The 24,194-nt window shown below is 44.4% G+C and overlaps 1 protein-coding gene across 1 annotated transcript in view; it reads right to left on the reverse strand.

The window, feature by feature from the left end:
* Positions 1 to 8,757, reverse strand: part of ESRRG (estrogen related receptor gamma) — a 695,806-nt gene extending 687,049 nt beyond the window's left edge. The window contains exon 1 of the mRNA XM_061382197.1: positions 8,490 to 8,757. The gene's annotated coding sequence lies outside the window, so the exon portion shown is untranslated. The remainder of the gene's footprint in view (positions 1 to 8,489) is intronic.
* Between the last annotated feature and the right edge of the window lie 15,437 nt (positions 8,758 to 24,194).

The raw sequence follows: 24,194 nt of genomic DNA on the forward strand, positions 1-24,194 counted from the left end.
CGGTGCACAGGTCAATGTTAAAACACCTCCTCTGCTTGGTACCAGACCTCTGAAAGATTGCCTCTTCACTCTTAAGTTGGCAAATGGCTAGAATAAAACTCTTTGGTTAGTATCTGCATGTTTACAAGAGGAATGTTCTTGCTTATCAAGTGTCCTCATGAATAATAACTAACCATTGCTCAAAAATTAGGATGCAATGGAATATATGCAATTAACATAGTACTTGGCATCTTTAATTCTCTCTCCATTCAGAAGATTCTTTTGGAGCCTGTAGCACTCAGGGCAATTGCTATGAATACTACTCAACTACACTGAGTTGAATAAGCATGAGTCAATCTTTTGAAAACACAGGAAATAGGGTTGACTGTTTCCCAACTTTGTGGCATATTCTGAAGCCTACTTTTTGGAGTAGATCTGATATAGTTTGTTATTTACCTTTTGTGTATAAAATAATGAAACAAATTCTGTCATAACTGAAAGATCTCTGCCTAAAAGACTAGTGATTAAAGATTTCTAATTGGTGGGATTTTTTTTTTTTAATTTCCTACATGGTGGCTCAGTGGTAAAGAATCCACTTTTATGCAGGAGATGCAGGAGACTTGGGTTTGATCCGTGGGTCAGGAAGATGCCCTGGAGAAAGGAATGGCAAACCACTCCTGTATTCTTGTCTGGAAAATACATGGACAGAGGAGCCTGGTGGGCTACAATCCATAGGGTCTCAAAGAGTCAGACACAACTGAAGCTACTTAGCACACACACACATATTAATTTATATTATTCTCTGCACATGTGTTGGATTTTCTTCTGATTTTAAACTTCTCAATTTTAAAAGGGCTTGTTCCTCCACTTGAGTACTCAGAGGGTACCCAACTAATCTCTTTGGCTCATGGGATCTGTAGTTAATGACAGGAGCAAGAGAACTTTGCAAAAATAAATCCATGCCAAAATGTTTATCTGCTATATTTATTATTGCCTTCCTGTTTAATATTTTGGTTCTGATCTATTTTCCTTGTGTGGGGCTCATGTTAGCAGGAACAAGTGTGAATAATTACAGGACTCACCCAGGCAAACAAGTGAATGAATCAAGACAAGTTGGGTGAACCCATCAAAAGATGGCAGACTATCTGGATTGCTGCAGACTGTTGCCAGGAGAGAATGCAATATTGCAGCCCCAGCATTCCTAGACTTTCCAACGTCTCAAAAGAAGTATGACAAAGTATAGGTATTCAATAAACACTAAGTAAATCAATAAATGCAGAGACTCCAATTTTCATTTGAAATCTCATAGTTTTAACTGTAAGCAACATGATACAGTCTAAAGAACACAGACTCTGGAGCCAGACTATCTGGGTTCAAAAATCTATCTCTGCTACTTATCAACTGTATGATTGTGGGCAAGTTATATAAAATTTCCATGCTTCACTTTTCTCACTTATAAAATGAGGGGAAATAGTACCTACCTTGTGGGGTTGTTTGAGGACTTAATTTTTTAATGTGTTAAGTTTTCGGACGATACCTGGTATATTTTAAGGGCTACACAAACAAGGAAACACACACTACAACTTCAAAAAGCTTTATCATTTTAATACGTATTATTCTGTTTTTCTCTCAGATACCTGTAGGGTGAAGATGTTACCCTGCAGAGGAGGAGGCTGAGTGTCCCTCAGAATCCTTCTTGGCTGTTCAGGATAACAGCAACACATGTGGATCATGCAAGAACTCTGTGCATGGACACTTAGAAAGAGTCCAGTGGTTTGCCCAATACGTTATTCCATAAAATGGCAGATGTCAGAATCCAGTCCAAGACTTTCGAGGGACAGAATCAGAGATGTGTCGATCAATGTTCACCACAAGCCTGCTTCCTTCATAACTAAGAATGAAATTAAATGAAGAGCTGGTTCAAATCAGTTAATTATCTCAAAACAGCCAATTTGAGAAAACAGGCAAAATCTGTGCACTCAACAACGTCCACTTATACTCGTCCTCTTTGTGTTAAGGTGCTTTGCAATACTTTAGTTTCTCTCATCTATGACTCCAAGACCTTTCTCCTGGGAACTTTACAAGTATATTACCTTACTACACAGCCTGCATGTGGCTGGGTTAGAAACATCCTGGCAACATTTTCTTTGATCTTCCTGGTTGTTGTTGGTTTAAGGCAGATCCTGAATGTTATTTAAACAGAGGAGACTATTTGAAATTTCTTGGTAGATGAATTTGATAAAGATAATTAAAAAAAAAAACTACTGTCATCTAAAGATAAAAGATCTCATTCATCAGACCTTGAATAACCCAGGACTTCTTCAAAGAAAAAGGTCAATGGAGCCACAGCTGCTTCCTTCACTTGTACAGCGGTAACTTTACACACTCCTTGATAATCTACATTTGGTAAAGTTGCTCTCTTGCATTACAGGACAGTTTGGTTTTTTTTTTTAGGATTCAGCATTTAATTTTTTTGGTCCTGTGTTCAATCTGTTTCCCTCTGAATGAAGAATGTACCTATTGTTTAAAATAACTTCTACTAAATTGGACTTTATCAAAACTAAAAACTCTTATGAACTGCAGGGTAATACCAAAAGGGTGAAAAACAATCCAGAGAATGTGAGGAAAGATAAATATTTGTAAGTCATGTGTGTGTTAAGGATCTAATACTCAAAATACATCAAAAACTCTTACAGTTCAACAACAAAAAGACAAATAGGGAAGCAATTGAAAAGGAAGCAAAGACAATGAACAGATATTTATCCAAAGAAGATATTCCAATGGCCAATAAGCACATGCAAAGATACTGAGCACCATTAGTCATTAGGGAAATGCAAATCAAAATCCCAGTGAGATAACACTTACACTCACTAGGATGGCTATGATTTTTTCAAATGGAAAATAAAATAAATGTTGACAAAGATGTGAAGAAGTTGGAATTCTTAGACATTTTTAATAGGACTGTAAAACTGTATAGCCACTGTGGAAAGCAATATGGTGATTCCTCAGAAAGTTAAACACAGAGTTAGGATATGGCCAGCAAAAATCTGAAAACATAGGTTAAAGGAAGATTCTGAATAGTGTTTAAACAGAAAAGACTATTTGAAATTTCTTGGTAGATGAATTTGATCATGATAATTAAAAAGAAAAAAAAAAAAGGCTGAATGGGTTCAAACGAATTTTGTAGTGAATGTTCACAGCAGCATTGTTCATAATAGCCAAATGGTAGAAACAACCCAAGTGCCCACCAGCACAATGTGGTATATCCATAAAATCAGATATTATTCAGCTGTAGAGAGGAATGAGGGACTGACACATGCTACAACGTGGCTGAACTTGGAAACTACTAGGCAAAGTGAATGAAGCCAGGCACAAAGGGCCAAATATTAAATAATTTCAGTTACAAAATGTCCAGAACAGGCAGATCCATAGAGACAGAAGGCAGCTCAGTGACCACCAAGGGTCGGGAGGAGGAGAGAAGGGGAGAGACTGCTTAACGAATACAGAGTTTCCTTTTGGGGTGATGAAAATGTTCTAGAGTTAAATAGTGGTGATGCATGGTAGTAAAAAGCCATTATGTTGTATGCTTTAAAAGAATAAAAAATGTTGGATGTTACAGCATCTGAAATTTTACCTCGTTTTAAAAAAAAATACTGGCTTGAGTCTCCAGTACTTAGCAAGAGCTTCTTTTCCCCTACAAAGTTACTTCATATATTGCCCAAACAGTGTTTAAAAGTGAAATACTATATATAGAAGATCAGTGGCTGACAAGTTCTATTTCCTGTATTTCACTGGGCCATTTGTCATTAATGCTTTTGCTCTTGAACGGTATTCTTGGTTCATCAGTTTACCATTAAAACATCAACTTTCCCAATGCTACATTTCCACTTCCAAATGTTTCCTGTCAATAGTTTAACCAATTTAGCCAGCTCCTATTAATGAACATATGTGGGACCTTCTGTCTTCAAAATGACATTAAAATGTTTAATTCAAAATAACAGAATACTGATGACTCTGATAAGAAGAGTGATATGATTTATCATAAGTCAGTAATTTGAGTCTTTCCTTAATTTACACAAGATAAATAGAAAACAATGACATATCTGATAGAAAAAAATAGAATCTGGAGGAAACTAATCATTCAGTAAGCCTCCCTGAAAAAAAAAAGATATATATTTATTTTATAAATCTATATATATATAATAATACATTTATTTGCTCCCCAAAAGAAATCTTTTTAACTATCAAAATGTTAACAATAAAACAGAGATTATACAAATGGGTCAGTAGAATCTATTATATGCTCCAAACTTAATTTTTCTGAGCTGCAAACTTTCAGATCAACTACCTGACCTGAAACAAGGGGAAATGTGGAAAGAATTTTGAATTTAGGAAAAAAAAAAATCTCCTTTGACTCAATACTTGTGAAGCAGTTGATGGTAGATGCCCTTAGATCAGAGAATATAGCTGTAAACAAGCATGACAAAGTTGCATGGAAAATTCTGCAAATAAATCTAGCTGTCAATGAATTTCAAAGATATAATTTCCTGAAATCATGTTAAATACCTGAGCCATGACTTTTTAAATCTCGAAGAAAATGTCTACATAAAAAGCCATGTTTGTCATTTGCAACATGTCTATTTAAATGTTAACATGACTGGGTTTATTCCAAACAGGCAGAAGAAAAAAGAAAAGCAAGTATTTGGATAATTTGGGTTTTAAAAAAGCCCCTCACTTTCATCTTCAGGTAAGTATCCCTTTCAGGTGAAAGCAAAGGCGGTTTTAGCCAGAATTGCCTGGAGAAATGCAGAAGGAATAATCCTGTCTCGTAGAAGCTAAACATATCTGGTTCGTGGATGTTATTGTAAGGAAATTTGAGAAATAACAGAAACTGAAACCAACTGTTGAAGGTGAACAAGAACTTGGTGAAAAGAAAGGCTTATATTTCATGTCAAAATCAAGTCAGATGGAAGAGTGCACAGAAGACTTTACAGGTCAAATTCTGAAAATCCTTGACCAGAATATACATATGAACACGTGGCCACAACAGTCACAGAAGTGGAGAATCCTATTCCTTCACTTAAGAGAGAAAAAGGAAGTTAAACTGGTGAAACTGAAGAGGAAAGCAAGGAGTTAAAGGAACTTTCTTGCCAGTCACTTGGATCTTCTCTGGATTCTCCTTAAGCCCTCTTTCCACTGACATTTCAGACCTCAGTTTTGTGCTCAGAGACGTGCAAATTTATAATCGACTGAAACCTTGAAAGGACACAACTCAGCTCTTCTTAGTGTTCACTTCTTCCTGAGAGAAGTCTCTATAAAGAACACATAAGCTAGGAATTGCTAACATAGCTTAGGAATGGCTGGAGTCCTGGGATAACTGACCCAGGAAAGACTGGAGATGAGCATAGGGAGAGGAATTGCTCCAGTTTTCAGGAAAAGTGACCACTGCTTACAACCTTCCACACATACCCAGCAGAGTCACAGGTCTACCTGGGGAAAGGGGTGGGGTGGTGGTGGTGGGGGCTGCTGAAGTTCCTCCTAACCTCCAGTTTTAGGCCCCAGATGACCCAGTAGAGCAGCTCAGGGCACCATGAAGAGGACTGTCAGGTGTTATGCTCTGATTTTCCATAAAACTGTTACCACCGTTTACAACCATGATCTAAGGTCATCCAAAAGGGCAAAGCCTGTTTGCAGGCAGGCATGGGTGGCCTTCTCTGCCACCCCTCTCCCCCACAGTTTCTCTCTCATCACTTGTAGATCACTGATCTGAAGAATTTCTAAGAGGAAACTCCCCAGTCCTCTCTCTTTCCAGGGTTCCTTGAAATCATGAGCTGTTTGGAGAGAGAGAAATTTCTTCCTCCATGCAACTAAGCTCATTTGCACACTAACAGGCCTCCCCGTTCTCTGCCCTCACCTCCTTCCATACACACCAAGTTCTCTTCTTTTGTCTGGATGTCGGAAGGTCATTCTCACTCAACCGAGGAAGAGAACTTGGGTCTTTCCTATCTAGAATTTCCACCTGAGGGTAAATCCCCAGGAGTCTGGAGGCCCCGAAACAGAAGCAGAGTGCGGAATGTCAGGGATGGAAAAGAATCTGCAGCCAGAAGGGAGAACTAGAAAGATCTGGGGGAATCGCAGCGCAGAGAACTGAGGCGGAGCTCAGGACAAGTTTATTTTATTTCGTTGAGCTCCCCGAAGCTCCCAAGTTCTAGGATTCCTTCAGAAAGTCGGGGGCGAGGTGGGGTGAGGAGCCCAGCTAATTCTCAAAATTCCTAAAGGCGAAATTATCTGGGCAAGCATTCCTCTCCCACCAGAGCGCTGCACTTTGCGCGCGCCTGCGGGGGACTCAGATACTGTGCCAAAGTAGACTCGCTGAGAGGGCGCGCTGGGCCTTCTCCATCTTTGACCAGTTCCTGAGCAAAGCGTGTCGTGTCGTCCAGCGCTGGGCACAGGGAATTTCCATGTGGTTAAGGGTTGAGCGCTGAGGAAGCTGAGAAGCGTGTCAGATAAAGCACGGGCTGACGCGCCTCCACTAGCCGGCCAAGGTCAGAGAACTTGGAGTGGGGTCTGGAGGTGGATGCTCTTGGGCTAACGCCAAGGCTCTTGAAACATCGTGCTCTTTTCCAAGGAGATAAGAAGGGATACAGCTAGCTAGAGACCACACCTTCCCTTTTATCTCGTCTTTTCTTTCATTTCCTTTTAATTTCCATCTTTCTTACTTTTGATCGTTTTTCTTCCTTTTATAAGAAAAGCTTCCCCGAACCTGTGCCAGGGGAGCTGAGTGGCACTTACTGTCGGCTAATGGGGCGGAGGAAGAGAGGAGACACCGCACCCCCAGCCCCCGAATTCCGACATTTACAGGTCCCCGCCGCTTAGTGTCCGGCTGTAAAGTTGTAATAAATTTGCCATCTACCCATAACCCCACATGCAGCCCAGAGATAGCAGAAGATAAGTGCCTCTGAATTTAACTTGGCGGTCAAGTTTCTGAAAGCTCTTTTGGGCAAGCCGGGGTGAGAATCCGGGTAGCTCCGGGCCAGTTGGGGGTGGCCCCCGTCCCGTCTGAACCAGATCGTCCTTGCGGAGTGAGCCCAGGAGTGAAGCAGGGACCGCCTGGAGCCGGAAACAGGCCTCAGACCCCGTTTCTGTGCCGGGAACCCTGAGTGCACATACTTTGGAAAGTCGGGTTCCCCCTGTGGCACTGCCATAGACCGGGGCTGGGTCTTCGCTCCCTACCACTTTTGTCCACAGACAGACTGAGCGCCCTGAGGGAGCGGCCACAGGGGGATTCAGGGACATCCACCGTGAGAGGAGAAATCGGTGATGGGGCAGAAATTCATCAGCGGGGGCCAGAGCCCTGAGCGCGCCACAGGCGAGGCCGCAGTTCTTCGCTTGCTGATTCTTAACCTCTCCCCACCTCCGCGCTGGAGCTCAGATCTCCAGCCAAACGGATCCGAGTCCCGGGTTATTTAAAGTCATAACCTTCTCCACCCCTCCAAATGCCGCGCCTGGGCTCTGAGGGGGAAAGGGTGGTTTGAACTGCCCTGCGCGAGTCTCATGGCCGCCGCCGCGCGCCTGCGGCAGAGCCGGCCTGGTCGCGGCCCCGAGGGCACAGCCCTTCCCCGAACCACGCGCGCGTCTGGCGCTCCACTCGCCCGGGGCTCGGGGCACCTCTCCAACCTGCCCCGCTCCCTGCTCCCCGCCCCCATCGACTTCTAGGTTCTAAAGCACAGAAGCATCGTCTAAGGCGTTAGCAGGTAGAAAGAGGAGACAAGGTCAAGGCCCGCGGACCTCCGCGATCCCCAAGCTTGCGCCCTTGCTGTCTCCGCAAGCGAGTCTTGTCCACAGCCGAGGAGGGGAAGGGTGTCGCAGACCCCAATTCTATCTTAAATTTGGGATTTGACGCTGTTTCCCGACTACCCTCCGCCAGCGCTCACATTCTTCTCTCCTTTCCGCCCGGCGCGGTTCCTAGATTTTAAGACATCTTGTCCTTCCCCCCCACAGCCCCCATCGCAGAGGGATGGTTCCCAACCGAGAAGCTTCACGAACACTGCATTCCCATCCTGCGGTCGGTCGGTGCCAAGACAAGAGGAAAGGTCTCGCGATCAACGCGCCTCGCCCACCCCCTACCCCCCGCCCCCCGTCCCTGCTACCGGGCGCGCTCCCGTACGCGCCTCCCTCCCCCAGACCCACAGAGTTTTCTTCGGTAGGAAACACACGCGCCCAACCCACCCCGCCTCCCACGTAAAGGCCAGTCGCCTCTGTTTTTTTGTGTGTGCCCAAACTCAGCTGGAAGTTGAAAGCAGGGGAGTCAGAGAAGCGCGGAAATAAAAGAGTGAGAAGCGAGAAATCAAAGGCAGGGGGAGAAGGAAGAAGGAAGCAGCCGGAGGTCGCACCGGCAGAGGCGGAGGCCAGCCCCCCGGGGGCTCCGGCGCGGCGGCCCCCGCGGCCGCGCCGCCCCCGCGGCCGCCTGCCAGCCCGCGCGCGCGGAGCCGGGTCAGGCGCGGACTCACATGGTGGGAGTGCAGAGCCGCTCTCTCAACTACTACGCGTGGGTGGTTTCGGGGCTGCTCCCCGCGTCCTGCTCCGGGGCTGCCCGCGGTGTGAGGGCAGAAACAAAACCAAACCGATCACGGGACGCGGTCGAGACGGGCCGCCCGGCGCCGCGAGGACCTCTCTCACTTTGCAAAGGAAGCGGGCGCGGGGATTCGGGCTGCCGGGTGTAGCCTATAAATAGCGAACTTTTAGACGGAATCAACTGACAAATGAGAGAAGCGCGGAAATTTGCGCCGGATTCCCCTTCCCCGGGATGACCCTCCCTCCCTACCAATCCCTCCCCCAACACAGCCACTCTGCTGGCAGGATTTGGGAGAGGGACAGATGGGGGTGGGGTGGAATGTAGTTTTACTCCGATTTCCAGTAGTTTTGTTATTTTTGCCAGGAGGGGTGTACTCCGCCTCTTTGCCTCCCCCCGCACCCTAACGAAGCACTAGAGGCACCAACTGGGAAGGGCAAAGGCCCTAAGAGCAAGGATCCTAGGAGTTGGCTGGAGAAGGGGGAAGGGAGCAAGGAGCCGGGTTTCCCCTGGGATCACGGGAGCGACGGAAGGAAGGCGGGAAACTGGCAGGATTAGGGGTTTTCTTGAGACGCCAGGACGAGAGTTTAGGTTACCCTGTGTTTGAAGGGAACAGCGACAGGGTGAGTGCAGAAGGCACAAGGGAGTTCCCAGCCCGTAGGTTTCCATCCCCGAAGGTCACAGTAACTCTCCAGGGATACCAAGACCCCCTCCCCCTCGCAACTTCACGACCCCTCGGCCACAAGCCGCCGGGGTTAAGCAGGCACGGCCCCGGGGTCACGTCCTCACTCTCCGAGGGCCCCAAGCTCCGGGGAAGCGCGCCCGGCCCGCTGGCGCCCGGGGGTGGTCCTCGTTAGCTCCCCGGGGGCTGGCCGCCTTTCGCCGAGCCCGCGCACACCGGCTGACCGAAGAGACCCCCCGAGTGACTGTGCGTCCTGACCGCCACTCGCCGCCCACCCGCCCCCTTTCCTTGAGCCTGGGCCAGATTGCGAACGGTGATTTGGGTTAGTACGATTTTCATCTTTATTCCAGGTGCTTTCTCAAATATAAACCCCTCCGGGGACGACAGACATTAGGTCTCCACTCCAAACTCGCCAGTTCAAGAGGCTGCCTAGCTGAATTTATCCTGGCGGTCTCAACACTAACCACAGCCTATAGGATAAGTCTAATAGGGCTGGGTACCAGGGGTGGAGAAATTGAGGACACCGCAGGGGTGGGTCTGCAGGTGGAAAGGATTCTCTTTGGAGTCTTCACATTCAACATAAGGCCTGCAGAGGAGGGTGCCAAGCCCTTCCGAAGGGACTAAAAGCGGCCTCAGGGCTGGGGGGTGCGGGGGGCCGAGGAAAAGGGGATCAGGAGAGCGGCGGTGATCTTTCTTTTCGCCCCTTATCCCCGCCCAGTACCACCGTCCGTCCCTGTCTCACCTCTACCCCGACCCCCAGGAGAAAACCGAAGGGGGTCCCCCACGCGGTTGGGGGATGGGGGCGTTGCTACCCGGTTCCCGCTTCTTCTAATACCACTTCCTGCCGGTTACCTCCCGCGTGCACGGAAAAGTTATTTTGCCTTATCCCAGAATCCAGACGAGTTTGGAAGGTGAGGGGCAAGAGAGAGGTGCTAAGAGGGTTCCGGCGGCCGCTCTCTCCGCGTGGTGCCCCCACCGGCCCCCGACTCCACGCAGGCGAGTGAGCGCGGCGTTCGGAGCCACCCGAAGCCCGCGCTGCTCTGGCGCCCGCCGGAGGGTTGCGCTTCCCTTGCTGCCCCGAGGGTCACGAGCCCGCGGGGGGAGAGTGACTCCTCTGCCCCGGTCCAAAGCCAGCTTACGGGTGTTCCCAGACGGGAGTTGGATGGGGCCCGGACGGCCCGGGCCACTCGCGCCTGGTTTGCGTTCCCCTGGCTACGTACCTGTCCCGGCCTTCCCGCTCGGACGGCTGACCCGGCTGCGGAGCCCGGCCCGGGAGCCTGCGCCTCCAGGGTACCCGCCCCCGCCCTCTCCCGCGCGCCCTCGCTCCCCCGGACGCTGGGCCAGACGTGGGGCGGTCTCTTGTGGATCTTTGGCTTGGGCCGCTGTTCCGACCCGGCTTTGAGGATTTCCCCAGGCTTTGGGGCCCCCTTTGTGGATCGGTGAGAGAGTGGCCAGGCCGGCAACTCACCTTTGACCCCACCCACCACTCCTTGCATCCCTCAAGTTCCCCTGCATCCGTCCCCTGGAGCCCAAGGCTTTGAAACGGTAGTGACTCCGCAAAGAAAGCGGGTGAGAACCTCCTTGCGGGTCGAGCATGGAAGTCAAGTGGGTGTTTGCGGCGTTTCTCGAAGATTCTGGGTGTTCGTACCAGGGGAACGGGCCCTAAGGGGACAGAAAAGATAGACGTACGGACAGCATCCCGGTGGCTGTTTTCAGCGCGAAGTTCACGTCTATTGTTTTCTGCCTCGGGAAAAGCTGCCCGGTGTGATAGATCTGTTTAGATCCCATCACTGGAAGAAAAATCCTGGTGATAACGATTATCTCCCGCTCGCGCTATCTTGCCATCGCCCCGATTCATCTCGCTCTCCGGGAGATGAAGAGGGTGAGAGGCTGGAGGGAGGATGGGCCAGGCCGTTGCCCTCGGATGGAGCGGAGAGGCACGAGGCCACCTCACCCGTCCCATTCCGCTCCGGGCTGGGGAAGAGGACACGGCGGGTTTCTTTCTCTGCCCAGCCTCACGCTTCTTTCAAATGATTTTAGTCTGGTGCTCCGGTCTATCCATATACATTTCCAATCTCATGGCTCATAAACTATTAGCAAAATGGTTTCATTATTCACCTTCTGTATCCTACAAAAGGGAGAAAAGAAGGGAGCAGCAGGAAGGCAGAGTGGGGGTAGGGGGACGACCGTGGGCCACTAGTTCACAGTGATACCGCCCGTGTTTAAATCATGGCTCAGGCTACCTTCTTCATGTTGACACTCAACAAATCTGATCCGTTTCCGAAGATCTGTAGTCGACCTCCTCTCTTTATCTCTCCCCTCCCCTTTCTCTCTCTCTCTCTCTCTCTCTCTCTCTCTCGTCCATCACTCTCTCTCCTAGGTTTCTAGAAGGACCAGATAAATAACCAAAATACTGCAGATCCATTGTTTGTTTCATTAGCTGTCATCAATAAGGCACGCCCTTTAGATACGACATATAGAATTGACTGATTAGAATGTCTACCCCTGTCCCCTTTTGGGTGGTGGTGGTGACAGAGTCACATGTCATCTGTAAAGCCAAACCATCCTAAGACACAAGGTTAGGATGATAACCAAGAAGTTTATTTGTGGCATCAAGGTGGCCAATGGAGCAACAAGCCCTCAGCGGGCTTCCGCGAGTCCCGGGAAGTGAGGAAGTTGCAGAGTGGAGTGAGTGAGTGAAAGTGTGTATATGTGTGTGTACACGCGCGTGCCCGTGTGTGTGCCCTTTAGGAGAATGGGGAGACTAAAAGAGCGGGGTCTTTGTTTGGCTCTGAAGGATGGGGGAGGGGGACACATTAAATGAGTCAACCCTAATTAAAAGACAAATAGAAGCAAACATTCCTGGAGGCCGGAGAACTGTGTGCAAGGGGCTAAAAACTGCGGGCAGGCGCGAGACGGCAGAAGCAGCCTCGGGCAATAGGAATCTGGATCGGCTTCTCCTCTGGGGTTTATGATCATAATAAGTGTCTCTACCAACACTTTTACTTTTCTTATCAATATATTTTATGTAGGATGACTCTATCAACACATACGCCCGCGCTCCCGGTACTTTTGAAAATATAAAGGACGCCAGGCAAGCGAACGTGCAGTAATTATCCCTCGATGGAGAAACCAATCTGGCTGCGAGAGGCCCGTCTGCGATCGCCCGAGGCATCGGCGCGGGGACCTGCGCAGAGGCCGGAGACTGCCGGCGCTCGCTAGGTCACCGCGCCGCGCGGCCGCCGCTCGCCCGCTGTTTAATATACATAGGGTGGGAACGCAGGGAAAAAGGATCTTTGTGTCGGCACGTCCTGCAGGAAAAAAAAATCAATTTGCTATTTATTTTTGAAATATATAGATTTAGGATTTTTTTTTTCCCCCAGCCCGACCCTCTTCAAGAAACAGCGGCCCATATTGAATTACGTCTTTTAATGACTTTTCCCCTATATGCCGTAGCGATTTCACGTTCTGGGCAGGAGCAGGGTGGAGTTTCCTGGGCGGGGGTGGGGAGGGGGGGGTGTCAATGCTGGTATCTTCAAAAAGATTTGCCTCGTGTGTTAATTGCATGCTGTTAAGCACATCTGGGACTGCGCGCTGACCAACTCGGACCAACTTTTAATTAACACATTGACCCGGCGATGGAGCAGCCGCCCGGCCTCCCCCTCGAAATATGTATATGAGCCGCGCGCCGCCAGATGCGAGCGAGAATCGCCTGCGTCCTGGAGCGGGAGGGGTGGGCACAGCGCCATCGTAGGCTCTCCCTGTGAACGTTTTTTCCTTGCCTATAGGTGTATAGGAAATCAACAAAGACAAAGAGTGAAGGACCGGCTCCTGGAGCAGGCTTCTTGCATCCTTTAATGTGACTTGACCATGGGCGGGGCAGTTGGGGGAACGGGGAAGGAAGACCCCCCGCCCCTTCTCCCCCCAAGGCCATTGCTACCCAGCCTGCCTTGGGCTTGAGCTGCAGGCTTGAGCCGGGGCTTTTTGAATGGACCGACTTCTTGGTTAGGGAAAGCGGTGGCCGAACATCCGCGTGGAGAGAACGAGCCACCACTGCTTTCCCGGTTCTAGCCGGCCTCCTCCCATCCTCCCCGTCCTCCGAGGCTCTCCGTGGAGAAATCACAAACTCCAGGGCCCCCGGCCTGAGAAATAGGAATGGGCTCCCCCCACCCCCACCCCCCGGGTTCTTGGAGCTCAGAAGGCTAGGGCGCAGGAAACTACTGGCTATTTTTAGGACCCTAGGCCCTTTCTCTGGAGACCAGGGGGCGACCTTCCAGCCAGGTCAGTCACATCCCCGGCCGCGGGGAGCAAGAAACCCGGAGCGGAGAGCAGACGATGCCACCTGCAGATACGCAATTTCACCCTAAGTAATTTCATTCAGAATTGATGGCGTTTCACCAGAGTGGTGCCTTCGAAGTGAGTGCCTAGCCTGCCTCCCCGTAGAGCACCAATGCGGGTTAATTCCCAGATACGTACTCATTTTCTCTTTCCTCATCTAATCTCAACTGCCTAGCTCTTCTAAGTGCTTAGATTCAGCATACATCCCTATAAAAAAATGTCAAAGTGGTGTTCCTTCTCCTACCCATAAAAAAAAGTTGGAGTGAATCACTCCCAAGTTACCTTTTAACATCCCCTCCAGGTAACAGTTGAAGTTTCTTGTTTGACATTTTTCATTCCCCAATACAGAACTTTTCCATAAATACCCAGTCGCAACATGAGGAGAAGTATATGTGGCAATAAATTCACAGCTATATGTTCTAACTATGGCGATGCTTTAGAAAATTTAATGTGACAAGATTGCTCCCCAAATTCCTTCCACCTCTTTTCTTTTTTTCTGTATTCTCCTTTTTTTTCCCCCCTGTCCTTCCCTTAAATCTACTTCTCCTATCAACTTATCAGAGGATCTGCAAAATTTAAAACTAGAAGAAGAGAAAAGATAAAGACAATGTTCTATTACTCAGTATGCCTCTGAGTTCCTCTAGATCTTTTTTTTTTTTTTAATTCAGATAAAGGTATAATCAACACCTATCTTTCCTCAGGAAAAAACCAATCAGTTGGTAAATTACAATATCCCTTTGCAAAGATAAGGCCTTTGGAAAGGTAGCACAATCATTGCCCAAATGGCTTCATTTTGAGTTGAGTGGACCACTGCTCCTTATTTCAGCTCACAAATTGTTCTGCAAAATTGCAGCACACACCTGATATCCAGGAAAAAACAAGGGTTGGTAACTCCAGCTGGTTCTTTTGATTTACTCTGCCTGGTAAGATGTATGCTGGGGTGTTTTGATAAGGGAAAAAAAAAAAGGAGTCAGCAGTTTGATTTGGAAACTCTTTTATTGCTGAATATGGTTGCAGGTTTAAACTAAAGAATGTGTTTCTGCTGGGGACATTTGCATGACACATCCATATGCATTAGCAGCTGCACGGTGTGATATCATCAGTTCCTGTGAGCATTTATCTTTTTTTCCCCTTCTGTCTTTCTCAGAGAAAGTGGGTGAGTGGCTTATAAGAGTACCATATAGACTTTAAAGATACATGACTCTTCCTGTGTCCTTCAGGCCCTCGTCACCTAATTGGCCTGCAACAACCTGTTTCTTTTGAGAATTATGGAAAATTTAAAGTAGCTAGCCTTCCTGGTTACACTTTTTATATTATAATAATGGATTAACAGTGTACAAAATTTAATGACAGAAGGTTTCAGAGAAAGGAGCCATTTGAAGCTTCAACTCCCTTTTGCCAAAGAAAAAGGTGTTGTAATCCACATTCTTCTGATCATTTGTTTAGTGACTTAAAAGAGAAATGTTTAATTAGATAAAGTGCCTTTATGTCATCAGACTTCACTTCTTGATATATGATAGAGATAATACTTTTGAATCAAGAAAACTAAGATTTTACCATACAGTCATGGAGAGATGGTGTCAGAGAGCAGTTCTGAAAGACGTTTGCTTCTCCAAATGTTGTATGAGCAGTACAAAAGCTACTTTCTAACATCCACAGTGAGTTTTCTGCAACTAATTTGTCCTAAACTGTATTTCATGTGTGATTCTCCCTGAATCCCAGTGGTCTGTAAACAGCAGGAACCACAATGTCAAACTGAAATTGGAAGGAAACTGGATCTGTTTCTGTCCAGTTACTCAGGCTATTCGTTTTTAGAAAGAAAACTGTACATTTACGTTGCGGTCATCAAGTCACGTTGACTTGGAAGTATATTGACCCCAAGCCAGGAGATTAACATACGCACAGTTTTAAAACTTTGCATCTCATTTCTTCTCAACATTCAGTGTTTGATGGTATTGCTGGAGAATAATCATGCTCAGATCCATCACAATACAGGTGTATCACAAAGTGAAACAAAAATCTCTCACATATACAAACAAGCAAGCAAAGAGATAATTACTCTTATCAGGAAATGTGTTGACCAATGACGATAACCTGCTAGAGATATTATGGTTTTTCTTTCAGTCTTTGTAGCTTTTTTTGGTCTCCAGAAAAGATATTTAAAAGAAAAAAATGAAATGACAGTAATTAGTGAAATAGTGTCGTTCACTTTTCTTCTAAAATACATGGAACTAATATGTACTATTGCACAAATGTGCACACACAATGACACGTAAATATGCATGAGTCTATGTAATAATCTACTTTTATGTCTTGTTTCCAGATGTTTGCAAATACCACCAGTGCATTGGTTTGACCTAACCAAAAGGTGGCTAAGATCTCTGCCATTCAGTTGAATCCTAGATGTTTTAGGCATCACAGAACAAATTTCTCCTATCCTCCATTGCACAAAAGTTGAATTAAAAAAAAAATTATGTAACTTTAAAGTACTCATTCAATACAGTATGGATAAAGGTAAAAATGGCTGCCTTGTGTGATATTATATGATGAAAAATCCAGCTGCATTATTTTATTCAATTAATTGTTTGAGGAATAACTAGAACAGCCACAGGTTAGCTTAGTTGTTTAGTTCAGAACATGGCCCAGAATTGATCTTGTGATTAATTGTGTCCTGGCTCAAGAGCTCCATATTATACCCCTCAACCTTGGGCAGCCCGGGACAATTCTGTGCCAGATGTGACAAGAAGAACAAGGGAAAATGTGGATAAACTTGCACAAACCAAAGAAATCAAAAGATTTGCTTTTAAAAGCACACATTGCACTTGAAGCATTAAGTACAGAAGACGTGGTGTAAATGTCTGCATTTCAAACAAAATCTCTCTGGAAAGATTTATTAGAGAACAGAGAAAGGGAGCAAAAACACCTCATTGAGGCTTGAAGGGGAGCTTAGACTTGATGAAGAAAACTACTGTACCTGCCTGCGTTTTGATATATCATTTAAAACATTTTCAAATCAGCTGCTGCTTAATATGTGTTCTCTTTACCTTTAAAATAGAGAATTTATTTGCTTGTATGCTTTTCGATTGGCTTTTGATATTAAACATTTCTAAATGTTTTAAATGGTCAATAGATTTTCGATAAAAGAGATGTGAAGAAATTACTTATTTGCTTATCCATTTGTCTCTCAGTTTATTTACAGAATAATTCCATTTTTTCCTCAAAGGCTCTTTTGGCACAGGTCACAATATCATAGGGTCTTTGAAACATAGTGGTGAACAAAGATAAAACAGACCATTCTAATGGTCACCCTTGATTCAGCGGATCCAAGGTAAAGAGCAGAAGGAAATTCTGTTATGTCAGTACTTAAATCTATAGCCGTTTATTCAGATTCATTTCCAAGAAGTATGTATGAGGTAGGTAATATGGATATTCAAAAGCCAGTGATTACAATCCAGCATGGATGAAGCTCAGAAGTCACCACTCCATTCTAACAAGTAAAGGATGAACGAACTGAAAAATCAGTTCTCCTTAGATTCATCAGAGAAGTGAGATCACAGGGCAAACGGCTGTGTCTGAAATTAGAGAGACAGACAGATACAGACAATCACAATTTATGAGGGTTCAAGAGCTGAAACCTCAGGAACCAGTTCTGGGGGAAACTGAACTGAAATTAACACATTCCTAGAGGCTCAGTCTGGACAAATCAGAGTTTAAAACTCCAGTAAGAGCAAGTCATAATCAAGGCCTCATACCTCCATTGAGTTTTATTTCTAGGAGCTCTACTAGTTCCTTGTTGCAAATGTCAGAGAAAAATACTCTCATACTTCCTAGATCTGTGGTGTCAGACATCAGTCATTGTTACTTCAAATATTGCCTCTGTTCCTTTCTTTCTTTCTCTTCTGGTATTTCCATTGTGCATGTTACATCTTTCATAATTGTTCCACAGTCCTTGGATATTCTGTTCTTTTTTTAGGGATAAGAATGGCACTCTTGTTATTGTTTAGTGGCTAAGTCATCATACGGCTCTTCTGTGACCCCATGGACTGCAGCTGGCCAGGCTGCTCTGTCCATGGGCTTTTCCAGGCAGGAATACCGGAGTGGGTTGCCATTTCCTTCTCCATGGGATCTTCCCAACCCTGAAGGGATCAAACACGTGTCTCCTGCTTGGCAGGTGAATTCTTTACCACTGAGTCACCAGGGAAGCCCAAGAAGGTCATTACATAATAATAAATGGGTCAATACTCTAAGAATATATAACAATCCTTAATATGTATGTATTTAACAAAAAAGCTTAAAATTCAACATTCAAAAAATTAATATCAAGGCACCCAGTCCCATCACTTCATGGCAAATAGATGGAGAAACAATGGAAACAGTGACAGACTTAATTTTTCTGGACTTCAAAATCTCTGCAGATGGTGACTGCAGCCATGAATTTAAAAGACACTTGCTCCTTGGAAGAAAAGCTATGACCAACCTAGACAACATATTAAAAAGCAGAGGTGTTACTTTGTCGACAAAAGGTCCGTCTAGTCAAAGCTATGGTTTTTCCAGTAGTCATGTATGGATGTGAGAGTTGGACCATAAAGAAAGCTGAGTGCCGAGGAATTGATGCTTTTGAACTGTAGTGTTGGAGAAGACTCTGGAGAGTCCCCTGAATAGCAAGGAGATCCAATCAGTCCATCCTAAAGGAGATCAGTCCTGAATATTCACTGGAAGGAATGAGGCTGAAGCTGGAGCTCTAGTATTTTGGCCTCTTGATGCGAAGAACTGACTTATTGGAAAAGACCCTGATAACCGGGAAAGATTGAATGCAGGAGGAGAAGGGGATGACAAAGATGAGATGGTTGGATAGCATCACTGACTCGATGGACATGAGTTTGAGCAAGCTCCAGGAGTTAGTGATGGACAGGGAAGCCTGGCATGCTGCAGTCCATGGGGTCACAAAGAGTAGGACACGGCTGAGTGACTGAACTGAACTGATACTGATTGAAAAGGAGGAAATAAAACTCTTTCTGTTACTCATCATTTCCGTGCATGATCATTTATGTATAAAGTCTGAAAGAATCAACTAAAAAATTCCTGAAACTCTTAAATGATTGTAGCAAGGTTGTAGGACACTGGTTAACATTCAAAAGTAAATTTCAGTAAGTCTTTAATCCAATTGATGCTTTTGAACTGTGGTTATTGGAGAAGACTCTTGAGAGTCCCTTGGACTACAAGGAGATCAAGCCAGTCAATCCTAAAGGAGATCAGTCCTGAATATTCATTGGAAGGACTGATGCGGGGAGGTTTCTTAGTGACCGGTTGCCTGATCTTATCTAGTGAAGCCTGTATCTCTCTGTATACTTTTATTCAAACCAAGAAACAACTTCAGAATGACTATGAAAGGATTATTTGAAAATGACTGGATTTAGGATTTATGACAGAGATGGTAATGATTTCAGTTCAGTTCAGTCACTTAGTCATGTCTGACTCTGCGACCCCATGGACTACAGCACGCCAGGCTTCCTGTCCATCACCAACTCCCAGAGCTTACTCAAACTCATGTCCATGGAGTCAGTGATGCCATCCAATCATCTCATCCTCTGTTGTCCCCTACTCCTGCCTTCAATCTTTTCCAGCATCAGGGTCTTTTCTGATGAGTCAGTTCTTCGCATCAGGTGGCCAAAGTATTGGAGCTTCGATGGATATGAGTTTGAACAAGCTTCAGGAGTTGGTGATGGACAGGAATTTTTCATCTCATGGCTGCAGTCACTGTCTTCAGTGGTTTTGGAGCCCAAGAAAATCAAGTCTGTCACTGTTTTGCACTGTTTCCCCATCTACTTGCCATTAAGTGATCGGACCAGATGCCATGATCTTGATTTCTTGAATGTTGAGTTTTTAGCCAACTTTATACCTTTATTTTAAAAAGTATAATCACATCATCTGGGCAGCTTGACTGGTTGATAGAGCCAGAGGTCCAGCTGTGGTACCCAGATGGCCAGTCCTTATTGGATTCCCTGGCCACAGAGTCACCCCCTAATCTCCACATCCTCTGGAAAATGTGTCTGTCAGAAGAAAAAAGTCAGAGAAAAGTTGCTGCCATCATTAAAACAATATCATGTTGGTAAAACAACTCAGGCTTCATGCTTACTGTTGACTGATCTTCATATGAGAACAGTAAAACACTGATACACTTAGTCTCACACACTTAGTCTTCATTTTAGGTTGGAGATTCACATGCTGTCCAGTTAGCATGGTCCGTTGTGGGCAAGAATTTTTTCTGTATCATCAGAGCTGACTATGGGGCCAGAGCCAGGGTGGTTGGATAATAAATATTTCTTCAGTGAATTAAAGTTACAAATGTAAACCGAGATATAAAATAAAAGATAGCAAGTCCCATTTGCTGGACTTTCCATTTAAAAACAAGAAGAAGAACAGGATGTGTTGTGACTTTTAAACAGTCTATTGACTTTTGCGGGGGTGTACTGCTTACATAGTGATTAGGAGCCCGAACCATAATTGTTCTTGTCATCCACACACTCGGCTCCAGTCGATATCTTTTTATCATATACATTTTTAATCATGTATTAATAAACAAGAAGTCTGTATCGTATTGATGATTGGATTATATTATTGACTAACTCCACAATTCCACGCATGGCTTCTGAAAATATAAACAAGGTCAAAATGTAAAGATCACATAAAGAGCATCAGAGACATACATTAGGCTTTTCTCCAACTCTTCATACAACTCTCGTGGAGAATGATTCTGAGGAGAGCAGAGGAACTTTGAAGTTATTTATCAAGTGAATGAGTGATTCTGTCTAGAGCAGAGAGAATAACAGAAATAAAAATTAAATCACTTCATTTTACTGAAACACTGAAAGTGCTTTTGCTTTTCATACATCTTGGTGTGAGTGACTTCTTGAAATAAAGTGTGACCTAGGTTGCTTCAAGAATTTGGAGTTATAAGGAAAATGCGCCCCTGGCTGTTGGCAAACAGAAAATGTTACACTTGGGAAAATGGGCTTTACTTCATCACCTGCCAAAAGCATTAGGATTTTTTCCTCTCAAGGATAGAGGCTTCCCTGGTGGCTCAGTGGTAAAGAATCTGCCTGCCAATGCAGGAGACACAGGTTCTATCCCTGGGTTGGGAAGATCTCCTGGAGAAGAAAATGCAACCCTCTCCTGTATTCTTGCCAGGAGGATCAGAGAGCCTGACAGGCTCCAGGACTTAGTTGCTCCATGACTAAGCAACTAAGCACATTCACACCTCTCAAGGCTAAGCCCTTTGTATTATGATTCTTCCCCTCCCTATACTGTAATGCCGCTCCCTGCCTGCCAGGGTATTTGCTCCTGGTGTGGTTGCCCAGACACTTCAGCTGGTGGGTAGACATCACTGGGAGAATCAACTTTGTGAAAATTAGATAAGTTATGGGTGAAAAATCTCAGTAGGGTTCAGCTCAGTTTAAACCCTCACGGATAGCATACATTTTAACTGTTCTTTCTTCTTCACTCTTCTTTAGAACCTCTAGTGAAAGGCTAGGAAATGGCAACCCACTCCAGTGTTCTTGCCTGGAGAATCCCAGGGACAGGGGAGCCTAGTGGGCTTCCGTCTATGGGGTTGCACAGAGTCGGACACGACTGATGCAACTTAGCAGCAGCAGCAGCTTTGTAAGACTAATGAATGACGGTTTTTATATCTTCTTAAGACCCTGAGAACTTGGAGGAAATGTGTCTTTCTGAACCTCACGGGTTCTTTACACACTCGGTCTGTGAACTCTGACTTCTCTCTCCTAACAAACCATAGTCCCACTCCTTCCACTTGACCCGGGCACTTTGAAGCCCATTGACTCTTGGTCTTTATCATTCTTTTTCTAAAAGTTCCCTTTAATTCTGACATTCCTCCAACTTGTGATTTTCGCTTTCCTCCGTAGTCTGGTTAATTGTTCCACTGGCAAGTTCCTGGTTTTGAGAATGGGCTATGGTTATGTAAAATGTTACTGTTGAGGGGAAGCTAAGTGACAGGATATGAGCCCTCTCTCTATTGTTTTGCAACTTCTTTTGAGCCTATAATTGTTTCTAAATTAAATCAGATCTTAAAAAATCCAAGCCAAAATGCTAGCAGCTCATACTTCCATTTAATACAAATATTTCTGCATTCTGTGGACCTAACTCCCTAACTCACAACTTGGCAGAAAAAGGGTGGTAGGGGAGAGTTATCTTCGATTTTAAAGTTTTAACTGCTTTTGGAGAGAAGCTTTTGGGGACAGGGTGATAGAGCATGAGGGGATGGAAGAGAAAAAGACGTTAAGCAAAAGAATAAGAAAATGATTGCTTTTGAGCTAGACTGGAAGGAGATAATCAAAAGCACAAATACTTTGAATGCTCACAGAAAATAAAGTCCTGTCTTTTCACAATGTAATGTATTCAAATAGATTTAATACTCCTTTGGAGCTCTTCATTTGCATCAGTTAAATATGATAATAATACCTTGTGTATATAGTGATTTTCAAAATTCACATTTATTATCTCTTTGATCTTCATAAAAATTCTGTGACACAGACAAAGGAGCGATTATTATTCCCATTTAAATCTGGCTGCAGATCTGAGAAGACTGTGTACTTTCTTAGGAGTGGTTAAGCCTGGAACCTATATTTTCAAGTTCCTAGTCAGGTGATCTTCCTAACTCACTAGATATTATTAGAATATCTAGTTTGGACTTCATTTATCTCTGGTTATAGAGCAAAAACCATGAAAGTTGTTTACTTTGCTTTAATCTTTTGAGGGAAAAAAAGTTGCCCCACCTTGCCCCATCCTATCTGCAAGGATTTGATTCCATGGGTATCAAAATCCAGGGATGCTCGAGTCCCATAGTTAGTCCTCAGATCCAAGAATTTGGATCCACAAATTCCCTAAACCAAGGATTGTGTAGTAATCCATGTATTAATTGAAAAAACTCACGTGTAAATGGACCCATGCAGTTCAAGTTCCAGTCATTCAAGGGTCAACTATGCTTTAAATAGTAACAATGTCCTGAAAAATGACAGACCCGTGAATGATATTTAATGAACTTTTTTCCTTCATGTATCACTCTGTGACTTTCTGTAAGTGAAGCTCTCTGGGCCTGTCTCTCCAGTTCTCTTCCTGGTAACAGGCCTGTCTTCTCCACTTCGGGTATTCTTCACCTTGGTTTAACTGAGAGATTGAGTGTTTCTATATTTTATTTTACTTATTCAATAGAATTTTATAGTCACACTGCTTAGGTTACAGAGAGAATCTTGAGAGTTTTTTTCAATTTCCCTTTTTTCTTCTTTTTTTCAACCAAGTCACTGATTTTTCCTAAGTAGCCCTTTTTAGTCTTGTTAGTTTGTCTTTTGGTCCTGGACTCTATGGTCTTTCAACAATTTCCCTGATTAATGAAGTTTCCTTTTCCCCAGAAAGTTTATTTGGGGCTTTAAAATTTATATTCAGTAGATCAAAATTACAAAGTCAAAATTCAGTTTTTTCTTGAGCTCATAAGATCAGCTTATACATATTTTGTTGTCATTTTTAAATCTGCAGATTTTGGCTAGTTACTTAGAAGTTTTTCAAAAACATTTACTCCCTTTTATAAACTTAACTGAATACCCGCAAGCACTTAAGCAGATTATTAATGTACTTATTAGAGTTTTATTTTAAAATCATTCATGTATTTGTATCTGAACTAACAAACAAAACTTTTCCAAAAATTAAATAACTTTTACACATCCAAGACATGTGGATGTGTATGGGAACCAACATTTTTCTTAGATATTTCAAAAATAATACATTGGTTAAGCTGTCACTTTGTATTCACAGTCTAAATTGATTACTCAATTTCACATTTTAAATAGGAGTCAGAAAACTCCCCCTCCAGTAGGAGGGATTTGCTGCACATTAAATAGCAAATATATATATATACCTCTTTTAATATGAAATTCCAGTGCTATGGCTTTTTAGCTTTTTTATGGTAAACAGTAAAAATGGACTTTTCTGGTGCTTTTGTGAATTTTTACACAATATACAGCTTTGTGTAACCACCAACACAATCAGAATATAGGGCAGCAAAAGTTACCTTTCATTCCCTAAAAGTTCTCTTTAATTCTCTGTATGACTATATCCTGACATTCCTCAAGTGTTTATCCTTGGGCTTCTTTCTGTAGTCTGGTTAAATATGCCAACGTAGATTTCTTGGTTTTAATAATATACTGTAGTTATGTCAGAGGTTACCTAAGGGGATACTGGAGGTTGGGTATATGTGACCACTCTGTACTGTTTTTTTTTTGCAGTTTATTTGGGGTCTATGATTATTTCAGAATAAGGAATTTAAACCGCCCCCCCAAAAAAAAATCCAGTCTGTGTGTTCTAAAGGCACAGTCACCTACAACTCATCTTTACATGTTAACACAGACATTTCTGCACTTTCTGTCTGGATGTGATCTTGTAATTCGCAGTGCATTTTGGGGAGAATGAGTTTATCATTTTTGTTACAGAACAGTTCTGTCACCTCACCAGACTTCCATGCGCTACCTTTTCATAACCACACATCCCTCCACCCCTATCTATAATGTCAAATAGTCCCTGACCACGTCCCTGTCATTATAGCTTCTTCTTTTG

This window comes from Bos javanicus, chromosome 16 (genome assembly GCF_032452875.1).
Source record: "Bos javanicus breed banteng chromosome 16, ARS-OSU_banteng_1.0, whole genome shotgun sequence".
Lineage (NCBI taxonomy): Eukaryota > Metazoa > Chordata > Mammalia > Artiodactyla > Bovidae > Bos > Bos javanicus.